Source organism: Nilaparvata lugens, chromosome 1 (genome assembly GCF_014356525.2).
Source record: "Nilaparvata lugens isolate BPH chromosome 1, ASM1435652v1, whole genome shotgun sequence".
NCBI lineage: Eukaryota > Metazoa > Arthropoda > Insecta > Hemiptera > Delphacidae > Nilaparvata > Nilaparvata lugens.
Window position 1 is genome coordinate 29,892,131 of NC_052504.1, and position 20,132 is coordinate 29,912,262.

At 34.9% G+C, this 20,132-nt stretch overlaps 1 protein-coding gene across 3 annotated transcripts in view; it reads left to right on the forward strand.

Moving 5' to 3' along the window:
• Positions 1 to 20,132, forward strand: part of LOC111053314 (potassium voltage-gated channel protein Shaw) — a 240,237-nt gene that overhangs the window by 92,067 nt on the left and 128,038 nt on the right. The gene's annotated exons all lie outside the window — the stretch shown is intronic.

A 20,132-nucleotide genomic window follows, 5' to 3' on the forward strand; every position in this document is an offset into this window, starting at 1 on the left:
TAGTAAGGACACAAATGAGGATAGGCCTATGGGCATTACAAGCCAGGTAACCTATTTATTACTTAAGCTCTTATAATAAATAATACTATTTATATTTTCAATTGTCAGTTTCTGACTAGCTAACATACTGTTCTCCAACCATATATACAAAATAATTATGACTAAATTTCGGCAGTTTAGGCCCATAAAATATAATAGCTCTCTCTATAAAAATATTTTCTACCATAATAATAATATAAAAATTTCTTTAAAACACATAATTTCTCCTTATTAAGCTAGCCTGATAAGAAACGAAAATACTTCACGAAAAGAGTAAAATTTCTAGTGAACTTCATGTTCTATTTAGGGATTCTCAACATTTTCCAGTTTATTATATTAGTATAATGATCAGAATAGTTCTTCAACCATTATTCAAAATTATCAAATTCATTAAGCATAACTAATCGACATTGAAAAGTGATTGTAACCCCACAGAGACACACTTACTTCATGCTAACACAGTAGACACACTGTGGTGTTGAACACCCAAATTTAATTTTGCATTTTTCTTTGAAAAATATACAGAAAACAAGTACTTAGCCCATAATTTATCATCTCCTTATCATTTTTGTTCTAAGTGCATACACAAATCGAAAGTAAAGCACTGCTTATCAATATTTATACTAATTTTAGAAGTACGTATGTTCCGCCTGAGTGTTGGAGCTCCTAATCTGGTTTGAAGGAATGGCTTGATCATTGCCAATGACAATTTTATCAAAAACTCACGTCTCTTCATTTTATTATTTTGAAACTCAAGTTGTAGAGAATCATAGCATTTATTCCACTCTGATCATCATCCCATACCACATTCGTAGTGGTCAATACAAGTAAATCTTTGTAATAGAAGTATTTGATAAAGTCCAATGAAAAAGACACTCTGGGCTGTTAGACACCCCAAACGAAGAACAAGATGAGCTGGTGACCTTGTAGAATGCTTTTACTGACTGAGAGTGGTGAAGAGCAGTTGACAATGCTACAAACCTAATTCAGACTGGGCGAAATTTCCAATCTGTTCGTTATTGACAACTGCAGAACAGAAGAAAAAATTACTGGGGTGTGAAACACCCAAGTGTGTCTCTTTAGGGGTAAAATTGGTGCTATGTTCGATAATACACAGTTTTACTTCAATGACTCCTTTTTTGAGAATATTCAAGATGAAAATTGTTGAATAAAGTAGTCTCGAATTCGTCTTCATCCACTCCGTTCGATTGAAAAATGACTTAAGAGGATGAATTTGCTCTGGAAGAAAAAATTACTGGGGTGTGAAACACCCAAGTGTGTCTCTTTAGGGGTAAAATTGGTGCTATGTTCGATAATACACAGTTTTACTTCAATGACTCCTTTTTTGAGAATATTCAAGATGGAAATTGTTGAATAAAGTAGTCTCGAATTCGTCTTCATCCACTCCGTTCGATTGAAAAATGACTTAAGAGGATGAATTTGCTCTGGAGAGGAAATTCTCCTCTCTGGAAGAGACTCTCCTCCAGAGAAACTCTCCTCTGGAGAGGATGAATTTCTTGAAATCTTCGGCTTCTTTAAACTTACGTAATTAATTTCAAAACTATTTATTCTCAATTCAATTCAATGCTTATGAAAGGAACAATCCTTGTCCACAATTTGAGGCCAAATTCAATTTTCTATCCCAAGGTAGTGAGACCAGAAAAAACATTGTCTTCTAATAATAGTTTTCCGCAAACCCACCTGTTGGTAGTATTACTCAAATGGGCATCCAGCACGGGAAAGACGTACATTGTGCTGATTAACTGGTAATCAACTATGAACAATATGTTTAGATCATAGGAAATCAAAAGAGTATGACTCATGATATTATCATTTTAGAGGTATTGTAAGGAGCTACAACTTTTATACGAAACATTTTTTCGAAAAATAAAAGTGTTAACTTTTATTAGTCAATGTATAGAATGAGGAGGCGAAAATTTCATAATTTTATTACTTTGAACAGGAATAACTTCCTGAACAATAGATATTGAGTTTATTTTTTGATAATTCTTCAAAATTATATTTATAATATGTGAATATTACTTATTTTAGTTATAATAATGTGAAATATTCCTTCTATGTTTAGTTTTGAAGTTTCTAAATTTGAAAATCTAGTTTGTGAAAATAATTGAGGACTGAAAATAGTTGAATTGAAGAACTACAAGACTGATGATTCATATTATGTACAATACGAAGTTATGAAGAGTAATTGATAAAGTGTTTTAATTATTAATGAATCCATGAGTTGATTTATTAATTACAACCTGAGGATACAACAGAATGGCTATGTCGGACTATGTGTTATCTAAATTTGGGAGAGGAATAGCAAAAGGTTAACTTATTTTTCCTCTCTCTATCATTTTGATAATGTACTTATTGTATAAATGAATAAATATATACAATGAAATGTTATACGGCATTAATTGTGATTAAGTCAGTTTGCTATGTTGATTTGGAGCCGAGATTCACTTTTTCTACGGAATCATTGCAGTTTTGAACTACATGGGGGTACTGATGTGGAAAGTTGGAAATACCCTGCAAAAATGCAGTTTACCCCTAAATTTTTGCGCATAGATGTCTCCATTGACGAAGGCCATGATGAGTGCCAGCCACTCTTTGCTCTTTGCAAGCCTACCTGTTCTGATTGACCTTGATCGAATGGGATGGCAGTAAAGTGGCCGGCGTGCAAACAAACATTCTTAATCTGAAAAAGATCTAATTTATTAAGTTTGTTTTTGAAAATCGTCTGAAATGTTTTTAAAGCTTCTGGAAAAGCATTTTATAGTTGTCTATAGGACTTATCCAAGCGGACGTTTATGGGAATTTAATAGTGGGTAAACGTAAACAAAAGGGTGGCTGAGACCGAGAAAAAGAAATTTATCTGTCGATAAATACTCGAGAAAACATGGGTGAGATCGAAATCCTGGGAAGAGATGTCTGGTGAAAACAAAAGGGAGGAAGGATGGAATGGATAAAAGAAGGATAAATAAAGGACGAAAACAAAAAAAGTCATGTGGGAAGAATGATTGCCATGAGGTTGTGTGCATGCCGTTCCCTGTCTCGTTTCTTCGGCTTGTTTTTCAAAGCTTTCTCACTAGGATATCGGCGTCATTCCATCTTGGATTTCGGCTCGCGTCTCCTCCTTTATCTATCGCTTCCATCGTCGTCATCCTAATCAAATATCAATTTTCCTGAATGTCGAGGACGCACAGCCAACTACCAGCACCGAGCACCCATTCCATCGTTCAGCTCCATCATATTTTCTGTTAGAATCGGCTTTGTAAACTCTCGCGCTCTCCAATAGAAAATCATATTTCTTGAGATCCTATCGCGAGAATTTCGCACCGATCGATCCATACACCAGTACGTTGTACATGTTCCAATTGATTCAATTTCCCTTTCTCAGGAAGGAAGAATAAGCGTAACATGCTCCACTCACACTTGTGGAGTGAACGAAAGTGAAATACCCCTGTCATATACCGCGAGCAATACGACAATATTATTGTTGAATAACAATTCTATGTATTAAAAATTTGTGAATGTCACATTATTCACTAGATTGTTTCCATTTCATTATAAGTATGTTTGACCACCACGTAGTAATTGAAGTTAAACATGACAAGTTTCCAATTGAGCTTGAGGCCAATCTTCTGAGTAGATTTTTGCCCACACTGCTTCCTACTAGAAATCCCAGAGTCACCCTGGGCCGGTTTGTCTCAGTCGGCGTCTGGGATGGGCCGCAATAGGAGACGGGACGGTTCGTGTGGTGTCCTTCATCCACCTTAGCTCGTGTAGGGGGTACCTGTGAAATATCAACTCGAATAGATTTCTTGTTAAAAAATACCTATGTATTTGACATGATCAGAAATGAATTTGATTATGAGTATAAGCTGATTTATATAGTTTGTTCAAATACAGCAACGTAGTCAGTTATTTATTAGGAACAGAATTTAAGTGACCAGTATATTTTCATCTGAAAATCTACAAATAAAAAACATATTGAAAATACTCACAAAACCCTTCAAAACATCCAGTACTTTTATGATCATAGTTCAAAAATGCAATTCATTCACTATTAAATAATAACATTAAATATGATTACTTGTAATAAATTATTCTGCAATTTTCTCAAATACTATACATTTCCCAAGAATATTCAATAGTTTGAACTTCGATAACACTGTGTCCCAAATATTCGCTGCATCTCAAGAGAATGATAGTGAGAAGAAAACTTGTACTACCTTTTCTCTATTGTGCAGACTTGTTCTCCTCTTTGGAAAAGTTAATCTGAGATTCTTAAAGCATCCAGAAGGAAATACTAAAGAGTATACTCGGAGATATTATCGAGAGAAACTCTGCTGTGATGGTTCAATGGACTAAAAAAACTCCTTCATCAAAATTTAATGTGGATAATTCTCAAGTAATCTTTGTGTAAGTTTGAAGGTGGTAATACTTGAGCAAGCTTCACACCCTGAGGCTGCAACTGAGGGTACAATTTACGAGAAACAAACAGTAGACCTTCTTGTTGGTTGTTGGTTAGGGGGGGGTGGAGAGGGGCATGCATGCAGCCACAGTGTGCGCCCTTTCCTTCCTGCTTTGTTGTAATTTCCCTTGAGAGTCACCCAGTGTACTACATACCGGTGGCACAATACGTCCGACTGACACCGCATACCACCAGCAGCAGCAGCACAGTCACCGCACATCCAAAACATCACCCCTTCCCCTACAATTTCCCACCGCACCTCATTGCACCTCTCATTGTGTTAAACGTGGTCAAATTCTTTGAAGAAGCTGCGCTTCAGTCGTCACACTGACAAAACATTATTTTGCTTCTTTAAAGTAAGTAGGGCTTGTGTGAGTCACTGTATGAGTCTTTCGTTTGACTGCAATTGTCGAGTTGGCTCCCAGTTCTCTCTTCCCAGCTTCATGCTTGAAAAAGCAACTGCTTCTGTCCTTTCAAACTATGTGAAGGAAACAACAATACAAAGACGGTTATGTGGTTCAGCGGTCCCTATTCAAAGTAAACTTTGTTTCAGAGTGGATGCTTTGCTGTAGTCTGATAGACTTACTAGGACTTACTTGGTGCTGATTCACAATCCACATAGAAGATTTTGCTACTTCTTCTCTGATAAAGTAGATCAGTAGTTCTTAACAGAAGACAATTTCATATCACGCTGAACTTTGTTCAAGTTCATACCTTATTCCTGTATCCCTTGTAAAATGTGTAGCTTACTCAGAAAAAAATGCAGAATATCATAAATCAGCGAATACCAACAATGATATTTCACAAGCGGGTATACCAGTTAATTTACTATGGAATAAGTTCCAGAACTATCAATCATTAAGAAATTTACCATGGAAATGGTAAACTAATGGAAATACTGTTCACGAGAACCATAAATATTTTATTGTTAGAAACTGTAATGTGGAATATAGCAAGAAAACTGTTAAGGAATAATAATACGGCTAATCACCACATTGTTCGATGTGATTTGAGAATTTTTTCATGATTACTAGGTAATATTTGTCACTCATACTATTGCCCCTCTCAGATAATATGAAATTTCGATAAGTCGGTCATTTGGCAGCTGGTGCGCACTCTTAAGAATACATGAATGATGATTGCACCTTAGGCTTAGGCCTGAAATTTGCATATGAGTTTCCCGGGATTCATTCAAGCTGAAAAAGTCGTTTATGTTTCACGTTACGAATGTAATTGCAGACCATTCTGGCGTGTTAGCGGCCAAATGATTATTAAAAAGTGAGCCAAATGTAATGATTGAGAAATCTCAGGGAACGATTCTTGATAGTTCCCAACACACCTTCTTGGAGAACAAAATCTATTATGATATTAAAGATGATCCCTGAACGGAGATATTGAATCCAATATTGATTGATTAGTATAATTATTTGTAAAAACAATGTCGATTCATGAGAAGTGGCTTGTTAATTCTATAATTAAGCTATTAAAAATGAGTTCAGCTTGTTGATTATATTGTATAAGCTATTTTTTCAACAATGCATTGCTATGGATCTAGGCTAAAATGAAATTATCATTTTTCCATCCCGATAAAAGTGAAGATAAAAAAGCTGATAATTGATATTAGAACTCTCTGGAAATATAATAACTGATCACATGACATGAAACATGGGGTTTGTGGTTACGAGGTTGAGTGGTAGAGAGGACTTAAAAGTCCCAACTCCTCAAATAAAGAATTTTTCAATTTTCATTTTCATTTTCAAATATCATCAATATCTACTCACCATTTAGACTCATACTATTTTCACAATGATACTGGAGATTTACAAGCATGATCTTAACACCGGTAAATTCAAGCTTAGATACCACATACGAGCTGGATTTGGATAAGAGAAATTATACATCCTGAACATGCGTGGCGAAACAGTCACACGAACGCACATGTCCTGTTCTGCTTTCTCCTCACAAAAAAGTTGATAAAGTCCTGTTACATGCCATAAAGTGCCCAGTATGTGACGAAGATGTGCGCTGCCTGCAGACACCGCCCTTCTCTAGTTTTGCCTTTACAATATTGCTCAGCTCATGTATATATGAGTCTGTACAATGTACATATCAGGAACGCAATAGGAGGCAGTCAGTGAGCAAAGCACATACCAACTGAACAGCCTAGTGCTCACTCCAAATAGAATGAAATTCCTTTCTAGGAGGCACTGTTCAAGTGCTGTCATGGTTTATGGTGCACGGAGTACAAATCGACTGTCGACTTGTACCTCCTGCCAACTTGGTGATACGTTGAAGGCTGCAACTGTGTCAGACATCAATCAGCGTTACCATGCTCAACTTCTGTCTTCTGTCATGACAAGTGTGCAAATGCCGAAAGCTTGAGAGAAGCCTACTACTATTCTAGCAATGGATCATTATTTCAATATATTAACGTGATATTACGAGTACAATTTGAAAAGAGAATGTTATTTATGTTAATTATAAGTGAAAACATAAGAATATCTCTTTTTCGTTCCTAATTCGCTAACGTAAACTAATTTGCCCAAATAATCGTACTAACAATAATAATTTTGATTCTGTGTCAAGAATCAATATATCCGCATTGTGCAATGTACAGTGTTTGAACATATCGACCTGTATTTGAGATACAACGCTCCAGAGTGAAATGAGATCTCAATAACCAAATTTGAGGTTCACCTCAATGAATGGCTTTGCCTATGACTAATGCTCATGTTTCAACGAATAGCACAACCAGTTTACCACATGCAATTCCAATAATTATCCAGCAAGTGATTGTGAAATTGGAAAGCATTGGTAAAGATTGTTAGGATCAACAACCAGCATTGAGAAACTGAACGATTGATCGTCAACTGGAGGGATAAGTTCTTCACATTGTAATTACAAAACATTTTCCTCTCATCATGGTTTACATTTTTGTCATTTATTTAGCCTCGCTAAAAATTAATTCTGCAAATTCCTTCAAATCTGTCAATTGTTTAGTGGGCTAACTGGTACATTCCATCGTCTTGTTTAAATCTCATATTTTCCTTGTTCATAATGATCAGTTTAGGCCACAAGAAATGTATAATCATTGGCTGTATCCGCTAAGTAGGAGTCAGAGAGGCCGAGTTCTTGTGTACGATGACTGCCGCGGATTCTCCTGCTCATTCTCATGTATAATAGAGGCACTATTCTTGACTGGTGTTGTTTGAACAGTCAGCAAACCAGTATCCTCAAAAATTTGTTCATCACATTGCGATTTGTTCTCTTGGTAGGATGATTATAGCGACCGTAAATTGTCAAAGCAATCGTATATGATAAAATAGTTTCATTATTATTGGTAAGGACAGAGAATAGATAATCTCGATCTGACCCCACACACTACATCCACTTAGATCTGTTCCAATATCCAGGTTGATTCAATTATTTCAATGATCGTACTTGATCGGTTCTTGATAATATAGAACGTGTCAGATGCAATGATTGACAGGCTTAAGAAATAATCTAACTCAGAAGACGAATTGACAAAATGGAAATATAATATAATAAAATATATGATTTGACAGTGCAGATTCAGAGCTTGGATTACAGATTGAAAATAGTTTAACATTAACAAAAATGATTAGAAGTTTGCTTGTGCTCGCATGATACCAAGCATGATTCAACAGAATTTTATAATTGACAAATTTAACAGTTTTGTGAAGAATAGTGAAAATAAATTATAAAAGATTTTTAAAATTGTTCGGGTCGTGGTTCTGGCAGCGGAGGAAAGTTAATCAACTACAAGTTCTTATAAATTCTATATCAAGTAAAATCTAGGATCTTAATGATTATAAGCGCTTGTCGGCGTGGCCATTACTTTAACGAAGAAAAATTTTATATTTTCTGCACTGTATTTTCTTTCGAAGCGAAGATTGGGGCCCCAAAATATAAAACTCACGTGAATCCTCTTGGCGGTCGTGGTTCCTTTAGATCAAATTTGGTATGATCGGTGGCCGGTCCAGGCTTCGGTCACAGCACGTGTGGAATTTTAATTAAATATCTCCTTCACCAAAATAATTAGGGAATAATTAAATTAGAATTTCTAGAATTATCGATTGATGAAATAAATTTACAAATAACAAATAAAATAGCCTAAAATATTGGCTCACAGATAAAATATACAAAAATCGAACAAAATTTCACTAATAGGTCTTTGGTAACTTTAACAAGGTCTTAACGGTGAGGATTTTAAAAGGGAAGTGACTTGCCTTCTTCTAAGCCTTTGGCTAGAACCTTTTCTCTGAGAATCTCTGTGTAATTAATTTGCATGAAAATTTGCCATTGGTAGAATGATTATGACGTAGGCATGACGTCAGTGGCAAGCAGTAAAATATAATTCCTTTAATTACAATAATAACTTAATTTGTATAATTTTTTAAACTGCTTAATTCTCTAGATACAGTTCCTCTATACTGTGTACATGCACTAGCATATATGATAAGGTAGGTTTGTTGTCTGATAACAGATTAACATATAATGTTTTCAAACGATCATCCCTTTTGGTGCTATTTCTATGACATATGATTGGCTTAGACTTGCCAAAGAGATTCATTCACCATGTGACTCAGTTGAATCAATAATTCATAATTTAATATTTCTATACAATTCTTATTATATTTGAAACTGTTATAATTAATTTTTGTTGCTCTTATCAGTAATACAATATTCATGCTATGACCTAGTTCGTTAAAATAACATTTGACATTTTAATGTAATTTCGTGAATAATAAATAGATTTTAACAATAATACATACATTTTATTTTTTTATTTGAAATTCTTTGTCCTTTATCAATAGTTCCTTATTTTAGAAATAATATTATAGCTTGCATGAAAACCTGGCATGACATTTTATAATATATTGAGTCAGTCAGCTGTGTCTGAGCTGCTACAAAAACATCTGATCAATAGTAAACAAAAGTGTAACCTCCAAAAGTTCAATGAGCAATTCATAAATGGCTTGTACTCAATTTGCAAAATAATTTTATCAAATAATTCTTTGAAAAAATGCGTAGTACAGAACGGTACTCTTATCTTATACTCAGCTGTTGATAAGGAAGCCTTATCGCTCGGGTGCTGACTATTCGTTTGGCAGATCTTTCATTCTATAAGGGTAATACAATTTTCCTAGCTAATTCTCTCCTTTCATGAGATTTACTCAAAAGATTCATCACAGAGTGTATGTCCGTCTGTGTACACGATATCTCATCTCCCAATTAACGGAATGACTTGAAATTTGGAACTCAAGGTCCTTACACTATAAGGATCCGACACGAACATTTTCGATCAAATGCAATTCAAGATGGCGGCTAAAATGGCGAAAACGTTGTCAAAAACAGGGTTTTTGCGATTTTCTCGAAAATGACTCCAACGATTTTGATCAAATCCATACCTAGAAAAGTCATTGATAAGCTCTATCAACTGCCACAAGTCTCATATCTGTAAAAATTTCAGGAGCACTGCACCATCTATGCAAAGTTTGATTTTAGATTCTCAATTATCAGGCTTCAGATACAATTAAAACAGAAAATTTCAAGTGGAAAAGATTGAGCATAAAAATCTCTACAATTAATGTTCATTAGCATTTTCATCTAAAATTGAAAATAAGCTCGAAATCCGAGAAAATAAGATTATTCAATTGCAAACTGTTGGCAACTGTTGATTCTATTAAATCATCCACTATGAAGAGATTGCAGACTTCGTGTGCCTGCAGCGCTATTGTCCTGTCACCAGCTGGCTCAGATCTTAGAAAAGTAGACTTGAGAGGCGCGGGAACACTAGCGTCAGTTGATCAATTTTCATAACGGCAAGGAAAGTTGTGTGACTGCACCACATCAGATTTTTTTATCTATATATATAAAAGCGAAATGGCACTCACTAACTGACTGACTCACTCACTCACTCACTCACTCACTCACTCGCAGAACTAAAAATCTACCGGACCAAAAACGTTCAAATTTGGTAGGTATGTTCAGTTGGCCCTTTAGAGGCGCACTAAGAAATCTTTTGGCAATATTTTAACCCTAAGGGTTGTTTTTAAGGGTTTAAAGTTCTTCTTTTAGCATGTATATTCTTCTTCTCCCAATCTCTTAATTATAATTGAAATGTCCATATCATATGTTACTATAGAACTACAATCTAGATAGAGTACCTCTTCGAAACAGTTTTTAACTGACAACTAAATTAATAATTTTGTCAGGTTGGCATTAAGTTGAGTTGACTTTGTTAGGTTGGCACCAAGTTGAAAATTGAAATGCAATTATCGCGGAAAAAAAATTGATTGGACACTACTACTTCAATCAGAGCTATTCCTGGGAATATTATATTACTAGCCGTCAGGATCGCTTCGCTCGCCATATCCGTTTAGCCAGACGTTTAGTCTAGACCCCCGACTGGATTGTCCTAACATATGATAAAAATGCTCAAATGAAAAATGCAGGCGAGCGAAGCGAGCCTGCTGATCTCATTCTTGGACGATCCAGTCGGGGGTCCAGGGGGCGGAGCCCCCTGGCTAGACGGATATGGCGAGCGAAGCGAGCCTGACGGCTAGTTCAACTATATACGACAGCAATCAGATGTCAAAGTTTGAAAACCCTCAATCAAAAACCCTTTATATTCTGGGTACTATACATTTTACCAGCAGAATTCTTTCAACGAATATTCTTTCAGGAATCAATTACTCACATTATTTGATTATGAAAGATATTTCACCATTTTGATAGTTTGATAGTATCTAATCAAATTCTATTCCATCATGTCATCAATTGAGAGCAGAAAATAAAAATTGGATTTAGTTCGCTTCACTAACGAAAGGATGAATTTCATGGCCTGGTTTATCAAACGTTGTGGGAGTCTGTGATGTAAATTATAATTATAATAGTCTGTGTTATTGCAGAGGAAAGCCTTTTTATAGCCACCATTTTAGTATCCATTTTACATGCTGATAATTTTGAAGAGAAACCGCTCGGGATCTATAGAAGCTGGAAACTGTGACCTGAAACGTTGCATCTTATACATTATACATTCAACTTCTGAGCTCCACGTGTGGAATACGAAGTAAATGGAAATAATCCTCTTATCGCTAGCAAAAATAGAATTGAGTCTGTTACCCTGAGAGCCATTTTTTCTGTTGTTCACTCTCAACGGTCTATTCAGATCTCAAATTGATTTGGGAATACACCACTGTTTCACATTATTAACAGTCGTGGAGTGGTCACCGAGACGATTTTTCTTAAAAATACTGTTTCCTCAGGGAAGGTGATACAATCATACTCGATTTAAAAGAATATAGTCAAGAGAATAAGAGAGTAGAGAAAATAATCTTATGATTTCTCCATTATCAGATTTTCATTTTTTGTCTCTTGTTTCATGTATCATCGTTTCCTTCATACGCCAAGAATGATGGAGCCATATAATTTCAACTATTCCTCTGAATATCTTCCACATTTCATGAGAATGATACACTCTGCATACAAGTACATTCCAGTTAATTCAGAATTTTCCCTCTTGTTTTGGATTTGATTGTTAACTTCTGTTCTGGTATAATAGGAGAAACGACTTCTTGACTCTTTGTTATGAGGTGGAGATGAAAATATTATTTAGTACGCAAAAAATAATTATTGAAAATCTCTTTTACAAAGTTCAGGGGGGTATTCCCATATTATATTTTTATGGGAAAAATATCAGACGGCAACCACTGCGGAGACAAACTGAAGGCTACAAATATTTCCTTAGAATGAAGGTTTAGGAAAGAAAAATCCTCTCTCTTCTTGCTCTCTTAAAATACAGATTCCCTTTTTGGAGAAAATCGCTCACACGGGAGATGTCAGCTTCACGAGCTTGATGGGAGAAACTCTAAAGAGGCTTAGCGTGTGACAGGTCAACAATCCCTGACGTCTCCTTCCACAATATAATGAGATACATGGGAACCTGTCCAAAATTTCCCAAATTTATTGCCAGACGTTTCCTGGAAAATGAAAAGTTTAAATCGCATGCGACGTAATATTGTGCGACTGAAAAGAGGTTGAGTGGCTGTTTCCTGTATCCGCTTTTCTCTCTCAGCTACTCAATCTCTCTTGCTTTTCTTCAATCTGCGGCACTCAATCTGTCTCACTCACATACTCATTCTCCATCTCTCTCCTTTTGTGGCACACTCTCCGCCTAATTCACTCTAATGACGTTATATATGTTGGAGCGATACAAGCGCTAGTGGGTAACACAAGTAGCGTGGATGTGTGCTCATCAATCTAACAAGTGGTAGGTAGGTAGTCGTCGTTATTTGAACTCTTGAAAATCCTCCGCGGACCACTCACCCATCCTCCACCCACACAACACCCCTCCCCATCCCACCCAACATTCATCGTTACAGATACCTCGCCATTAAACGTCTGTATTCTCTTGAGATCCTTAAAATGTTTTCGTACACCGAAACGAGGATCCAAAATGTTTGCGAGCATTTACACTCACTCACTCTATTACGCTACGCAATGGAAATTCAAACTCAATTTCCCTTCTGTGTCTATCTAATTACTGCTACTTAATCAAATTTTCAATTTGTGTGATCTGTCAAACGCAAAACTTGTTGCTGAATGTAATTATTATCAGAAACAAATTTCCTGTGAAAAGCGTAGGCCCATTTAATTGTGGTTAGATGAGAGGATTGAACAGTATTTCTCATCCAACACTTATTATAAACAGGTGAAGGAATTGCAATAATATTCATTATTCCCGTTTTAAAGCCCATATGAAATAATTCCACAATATTATCAACTTCTATTTTGTGCTACAATCCAACGATTTTACCCGTATTCAATAACAAAATATTATGCAATCTGAAACCCTCGTATAAAATAATTATAAATACGAATATAATTTGTTGAGTTCCCTGCCTTCCTATACTTCAGAATCCTCCTACAAAATGAATATACTCACTATGAATTCATAATAATTATTGCAAAATAGCTCAATCATTTCTGACATTCGACTTTCTTCTCTTGTACATCATCAAAACACACAAACATGTGAATTTATTGATAATAGCACGTTCTAGTAATTATGGGCAATGTTGGTATAGCTGAGAAGTGAGGATATGGGTATCACTACATCGCTTTATCTCTCTCAGTGCATGTCACTATATCTACATATCTATGTTACATATTATCTGTTGTAACATTCTCTCATACGCATATATTGATATTGGTAACTTAATCATAACAATCACTTCAGATAATATTGTATCTTGATGACTAAATTACCAGGTTTCTCGACCCGAAGAAAATCTATAAGGCTAGTTTCACACTCATTCGGTTCGTTTCGTTTTCGGTTTGTTTTCGGCAAATTCCGATGAGTGTGAAACAATGATTCAGTTTGAATTCGGTACCGAATAGAAACCGCATAGAACCGAACGCCCATTTGACTCTAATAAACTCCATCAGATTTCAATTCGTTGCTAGCGAGAGGCTACTTTCACACACTTTCGGTTTGGTTCGGTTCGTTTTCGGCAAATTCCGATAAGTGTGAAACGATGATTCAGTTTGAATTCGGTACCGAATAGCAACCGCATAGCACCGAACGCCCCCTCGACACGAATAGGTTTCATCATATTCGAATTCGTTGCTAGGGAAACAGGAAAAAGCAAAGTCTTTTTTGCCACACTGCACAGAATGCAGTGCTGTTTTCCAGTCCCTTCTTAGATCTGAAAGACATTGTTTGCAGACGACTCTCGTCTGACGTCAGAACAGGTTTCTTTCCGGCCTAGCCCGGAAAGAGTACCCTTTCCAGCCGCCAACATGGAACTAAGAAAGGTGATCAAAAAACAGCTGATCAAAAAACTTTTCATTATTTGTGTTCATTATTCAATACTTAAAACCTTTATAAAAATATCATCTTATTGTCATTTGAAAGAACAAAAAAGTATAAACTCAACCTCCCACATAATTGAACATCATCTTTTAGATTATTTAGACAAATCAGAATAAAAATCGTTCTCACCACGGGCAAAAATGTTTTTCCAGCTCTCAATCTTTTCTAGTCCGAGGACTAGAAAACCGATTTCGAGCTGGAAAAATCTCATTTTCTGCTCTAGGTGCGAAATATACTATTACACACGCTTGCCTTTTTTGTTTTTATTTTTATTTATTTTTTATTTTACCTCACACCTGCGCACAGGGTTTCTTTGCAGGTGTAGATTCTTATATATATATATATATATATATATATATATATATATATATATATTTTTTTTTTTTTTTGTCTTGAAAGTGTTGTATATTTTTTTGAGAATCAATGAATTTGAATTTGAATTTGAAACTTCGATATAGGTAACTTACTGATTATCTCTTTATTTTTAGTATAGCGTTGCCTTAATAATTCGAGAAGAATCAAATCAATATAAATTACACTTGCTCTGGCAAGAAGTTGTGAGAGCACAAGTTTCAAGATTCCATCGTATGAAACAATTTACTGTACTAGTTAAAATGTCGGCTATTCAAAAGTCCTATCATTAATGACCTTACAGAAATTCAAAAAAATCCGTATAAATATTGATATAACACTGAATTGATTGATGTCTAATATTGATTGAGTGAGTACTATCAAAGCCACCTCTATGACTCATTAACTTGGCTAATATGTTGTCATAATCCTCTGATACAAATCATGTAGCTAAGGTGAACGTGACATTTTCGAGCTCAGAATTTAAGTGGTTTTATTCTTTATTTTGTGAATTTAAAGTTTGTTTCATGTTTTTACCAAAGTTTCACTATTAATCTATCCAAATTTAAAATAATTGTTTGTTTTACTCTAATCTATATTCCCAGATTGTGATTTGGTGTAGTTAATTGAAATGGACATAACCTATGTATATTATTTGGACAATTTGGAACTAAATTAGGAAGTTGAAAAAGTTTTGAGCAATAGCCTGTTCTTTCTTTTCCGATCATTGTATTGTTTGTGCTAACCTAATAAATAGATAAATAGATAAAAATTTTAACCTGATATCGTGATTATCTGTTTCAAAATTTTCCAAGTCAAAATCATATGGTCAATTCATTTCTGTTAGTTCACAGGAACATGTTTTCTCAATAAATAGCTTTCTAAAAAAAGATGAAAGATAAAAATTAAAACTCAGGAAGAATTTTTATTATTTTTATTTTTCCACGAATATTATTACATGATTTCATCAATGGAGAGGAGAGATGAAGTTTATATACCATGTGTCAAAACAAGGAACAAATTTTCAATTTAAAAAAAATAATCTCTCTGAACATCCAAAATTAACATAATCAAAAAGAAAATATTCAAATAATTCACAATTTTTAATTAAATTTAAAATTTTGTTGTTCAAGAAATAACATCTTGCAATTTAACACCAGCTGTTATATTTAAATATACCAGCAGGAACTGTGAAAATCCAAACACAGCTGTGTTTGAGAAGAAAATACCTAACTAGAACCGTACGAATTAAAACCTGACATGTATTGTAACGAATTGAAATTCGGATGGATAAATAAAAATTCCTACTTGAAGAAATTTATAGGTCAAAGTGGAATAATAGGCTAATATCGCCAAAGATGATAATGTTTAAAGATTAGATAATATCAGGCATCATGGCTAAATTTATAACTGCCGAATAGAAATGAAAACAATTTTGCTACCTATATAATATTATATAAAATATTGAAAATTTGAGGTTAGGCGTAAAATATCTATTGATCGGCGACCTAATGATCGACTGAGTCGCATAACGTAGAATCTAGCCAAACACCTTGGCAGAAATTTATTGTAACTAAATAGTATGCAACTCGAGGAACCAAAAAATCCACATGGCTAATTGTTGTAATATGAGAAACAACCTATAATCTTTAGAAAATTACTTTGCATGTAAAAAACGTATTAAAAAACCCAGACAAAAATAATTTAATGTATTAAGGAAGTAGGAGGTTCCTAGGCGCATGTATACTATAATAATTTGCATGCACCAATCAAATGGTAGCAATTGATGGGCGGTAATAGTGAGCCGATTCAAATATATTTGTATATATTTCTATAAATGATAAGAATTTATGAATTATTGTTGTTCAGTTTATGTTTTGGATATGGCCCGAAGGCAGATAAATAATCAAAGATGTAACATAAGTAATAATTTAATAGATCGGCACGAACTATTTGAGCCTTGAATGTCGGAGGAACAGATTATTTAAATTTTATGTAAATTTGCAAGTCGGAAGTGAAAATTGTGAAAAAGAAGGTAGAACTTCCCCACTTGCCTGCCAACCACTACCATGAGATGTCACCAAAAATTGTAGAGCGCAATATCTTACTGTACCTTTTAATAACTAAAGTTAAATCGAATTATTAATTTTTTCATAAGACTTTGTGATGCTATTGTAAAGCAAAAGTCATTTAAATATTTTAATCCCTTGGAAGAGACGACTTCGGCCACCAATAATCCAGGACCACCAGGAGTTTGGATCGCCATCTCCCCGCCATCTCCCCGCTCTTAGAAAATCCAACACGTGAGTGAATAATATTTGAAATAGTGATAGGGCACCCTCAGTGCTTCGAAATGAAATAAGAAATAAAAGCTAGCTCGTCGAAAAGGTTTTAAAAATTAAGAATTGGTAAAGATACTTGCGCAAGTTTTTAAAAGGGTATAAGAATATTTTATTGAATAGTAACGAGTCAATTCATATATCAAAAGATACACCAATCAAAAAGAATACTAAGTTCTAAGCTGATAATACAAATGTTCATATGATCATTAATTTTATAATATAATTTGCGATAATATAATGTAGCTCTGGTTCATTAGATAAATTGATCTATCTATTTCCGTCAGGTGCCGAATCTTGCACCCTGAGATAAATATATTTATTATAAAGAAATTTATCGGAAATTATAGAAATTAATATATATTTAATTATTGATTTGTCAATTTATCCTGCACTGATTTGAGAAATTTATATATGAAATAGGATTATCCAAATCGACAAGCAGCAGCAAGTTGCTACATGTCAAAGCTACATGCAGACAAATGCATATGATCAAGAAGTGAAAGCACATGGTAGAGTTTCGTGCTATAGAACTCAAAAAAAGTATTAATCTGTGATATTTTATTTGATTTCGTTTCTTGTTTTATTATATATTTTTTGTCGCTCTATATATTTTTGCTTTGATTTATTTTTGAGATATTTGTTAATATATGTATCAAATTTTTTTTGGTGTACTATTCATTTTATTCCTCAATACTATAGGATATAAGTTATATTTATATATATTTTTATAAATTATCAGTATTATATTATTGCGAAAGTTCATGTCTGAGCCTATGAAGATTTTAGTGAGATTCCTAGGAAAACCACGACCAGATTTTATAATTATTAAAATAACTCTCATGCTCTACCGATTGACGCCAAGCAAGAGGCTAAGCGTTATTCCACCAAAAGTAACGTGACAGTATGAAAGCCTCATTCGTTTTCGGTAACGAACCGAACCGAACCGAAAACGAACCGAACCGAATGAAACTGAATGCGTGTGAAGCTAGCCTAACTCTGAATATTAACGGTGTGATCCAAGTGTGGAATCAATTGTGAAATCAATTGTGATTCCTCACATTTAATTTGATTGATTGGTTTAATTCTAACTTTGTGCAGTGATTTACGTCCGACTGAATGTCACATTAGCTTTATTTGAATTCATAATTAAATACCGGTTGGAGAAGGTACACCAGAAGAGTAGCATTGAGATTCCAATCGAATATGAAACACAATAAGAATTATTTGAGACGCATAATATCGAGAAGCTTGCTCTATTGGATGGACTCACCATAAAATCGAACTCGGTTTGATAAGAGTTTATCATCTCTTCATCAAGGAGATTTATTATGAGAAATATGAAGCGGGCACGGAACGTCAATTTGTTTAGTCAGCTACAAAACGCAGAGTGACGTTCCTCACAACTGTTATCGATCAGAGCAGAGATGGGGATTGATGTGGTTAACAGATTAATGAGAAAGGAAGGAAGCAAAGGAGAAGGAGCATGGAGAGAGAAGTAGTGGGAGAAAACGTGGTTTGACATGCTCGATAAGGGAAAAGGGAAAAGGGAACGGTAAATTCAAGAAAGTATAAGGGTGAAGAAAGTAAGAACAGGGAAGGAATTATGAAGTGAGGAAGGGTGAATAGGGGGGAGTGGTTTAAACTAGAAGAGAAAGGATAAGATGAGGAGGATAAGAAGATACTGAAAGAGATGTTGTGTGGAAAAAGGAGGAAAATAGAGTACGGTAAGATAAAGTAGGAGAAGGAGGAAAATAAGTAGAACGAGAAGTAAGATCAAGAGAAAGATTAAAAGTAAGACGGTGGTGAGAAAGGGGGAAGGATCAAGAAAGGTGGAGGATAAGTAGCAAACGGGAAAGGAGGAGGAGAAGAAGAGCAAAAAGAGGAGGAGAAGTTGGAGGAAAAAAAAACAGATGAGGAAGGAGGGATGAAAAGGGAGAAGAATAAGAAAAATGAAAAATAATAAGAGGAATGAGAAGAATAATAAGAATGAGAATTATAAAAAGAATGAGAAGAAGAAGTGACGGAGAAAAGATGGGTTTTCGGGAGGTGGGAATGATAGAGAGGAGTTTGATGGGAGTGTGAAGGCGGAAGGCAGTCAAATTAGCCAACAGATAAGACGGGCCCCTGAGGGCGGCGGGGAGTGACCCGCTGTAGAGGGTGGTGGGGTTGCGGGTGGCGTTTATGATTGATGATGCGACAAGAATGGGACAAGCGTAAGCCAAAGGCACAATAAATCGCGCACTAGCGCGTCGCGACAAGCGACAACCGCCACCTTAACGGATACGTTCCTAATGGCGCGTGCAAGAAAAGCGCACAAAGCTTCGCCTAGCTTTCTTCTGCCTGCCTGAGAACTGTCTAGAATATCGGCACATATACACTCACTGGATCAACGACTCCAAAAATATCATCGTCGGAATCACGCTTAGAAGGATCGTAGGCTGATCAGCATCTGATAAACGAGTGCGTCTACAAAAAAGGATTCTATATTCCAGATGCTCAAAGAAGCCTTACTCAAAGTGGTTTTATTCTTTATTTTGTGAATTTAAAGTTTGTTTCATGTTTTTACCAAAGTTTCACTATTAATCTATCCAAATTTAAAATAATTGTTTGTTTTACTCTAATCTATATTCCCAGATTGTGATTTGGTGTAGTTAATTGAAATGGACATAACCTATGTATATTATTTGGACAATTTGGAACTAAATTAGGAAGTTGAAAAAGTTTGAGCAATAGCCTGTTCTTTCTTTTCCGATCATTGTATTGTTTGTGCTAACCTAATAAATAGATAAATAGATAAAAATTTTAACCTGATATCGTGATTATCTGTTTCAAAATTTTCCAAGTCAAAATCATATGGTCAATTCATTTCTGTTAGTTCACAGGAACATGTTTTCTCAATAAATAGCTTTCTAAAAAAAGATGAAAGATAAAAATTAAAACTCAGGAAGAATTTTTATTATTTTTATTTTTCCACGAATATTATTACATGATTTCATCAATGGAGAGGAGAGATGAA